At 40.8% G+C, this 1,735-nt stretch overlaps 1 protein-coding gene across 1 annotated transcript in view; it reads right to left on the bottom strand.

Annotated features, from left to right (window-relative positions):
- NETO2 (neuropilin and tolloid like 2) overlaps nucleotides 1-1,735 on the bottom strand; it is a 79,836-nt gene that overhangs the window by 76,823 nt on the left and 1,278 nt on the right. The window lies entirely within an intron of this gene.

Consider the following 1,735-nt stretch of genomic DNA (forward strand, 5'->3'; position numbering starts at 1 on the left):
AAAATACAGTCATGCAAACAGGTGTGGAGGGAAATGTAAATCCCTTCACTCTTTCAGTTCCCCAGGTTCCCTCTTAGAAACAACTTTTGTTAACAATTTTTTTTTTTTAAATTTTCCAGGTCAATTCCCAGCATTTATAAATATACACTATAGAAGTCTTTAAAACAGTTTGCTTTCTCTCTAGTAAGCCTACCACAACAATAACAAAAACTTAGCTAGGGCTTTCTTTATAAAACACTCCAGCACATAAAAACACTGTAGGTTGGGAAACCTACAGTTTAAAAAAAGAAAAGCCAGATACTACATTGTTTTCACTGGAGCTCCGCCATCAACACAGAATTTTTTCCTGAAAGGTGCAACACCGAACAGATGCTTCTCCACGGTGGCCAGAGAGGGCAGTGTGTATCAACAACAAAGGCAAAGACAGAAAAGCTGCAAATCCTTCACTATTGGCGAAGGATCTACCGAGCCTTCGTCCTATCCAGCTCAGTTTTGTCAAGTTCTGCAGGGAAAGCTATACAACCGATCTACGTAATCTTTTCCCCAGGGGTCTAGTCTCAGATGGCCTGTCCTTACGATGTTGGTAAGCCTACAGTGATGAGTGCGCAATCAGAAACACCGAAGAAAATTCCCATAAGAAGCACTATCAGAAATCCTACTGTGGATATGATTTATTATGAAAGAGTAAAGCAGAGCCCTAATTGACAAGGAATTACTATATACATCAGGAGCTACAGAATTGAAAAAAACTACAAGATTAATTTTAAGAGTTGCTTTTAATTGGACCATAAAGAAAGAGTTACTAAGAATTTGGGGATTGACTGAAATGTTCACCAGGAAGTCCTACTTTACCTCCGTACCAGCTGGATAAAGAAGTATATAGTTCAGGCTTTTAAATGAAATCGCAAGAGTGTCAATTAAGATTTTATAAATATTTGGATAATAATTTGTCTAATTAAAGTTAAAAGCAAAATTACTATTACCTTGGTAATAAAACAAATTTGAAAAAAAAAAGTGCTAAAGAGGAGCATGAAACGCACCAAAAATCGTCACCGTGCAAATATTAAGACATGTTAATAAAATATACAAGATATTGTTAATACAATGCCTTAACGCCCTCCGGATAGTAAAAAGAATATTTTGTAACATTACGAATATATTGAGTTTTCGATTTGTATCAGTCAAGTAAAGAGAGAAGCCCTTTATTGAGTGGTCTTTACGGTGGTAATGGTTTTCTTTCAAACGACTGAAAAAAAGGATTTATTCAGTCCGAGTTTCAGAAGCAACTTTGTATCACGATGTTAATTACCCCTGTATATAAATTTTTATTTAAAATAACACCTCCTGGGACATGCAAAGCAGCTAGAGTATGTTTTAGAGCTTTGACCACTTGGCAAGCCGATTGTTTTAATTCCCAGTACAAGAAATTATTATAAAAAGAAGGAGCACAGCGGCAGGGTATTTTGAACTCTCCGGGAGGGAGCGCCGACTGTGGCTCTGGGGATCCACGGTCCCGGGGAGCGCCTGGGGCGCAGCCCGGAAGAGAGCTTCCATCTTGAAAGAGACAGGCTTTCGCTCTACTGACACGGATCCCACAACTTTGCAAAGCGAGATGGGGAATTCCTCCTAGAGGAGCGAGGGCGCAGCCTAGAGGGCCCCGCCGGCCGCCGAGGGGCCTCCCCGGCCGCCAGGTCGTTCTACCCCACGTTCCCTCCAGTCCCCGGCGAACACGCAG

The sequence above is a fragment of the Tupaia chinensis genome, unplaced genomic scaffold (assembly GCF_000334495.1).
Source record: "Tupaia chinensis unplaced genomic scaffold, TupChi_1.0 Scaffold148557_1, whole genome shotgun sequence".
In the NCBI taxonomy this organism is placed as follows: Eukaryota; Metazoa; Chordata; class Mammalia; order Scandentia; family Tupaiidae; genus Tupaia; species Tupaia belangeri.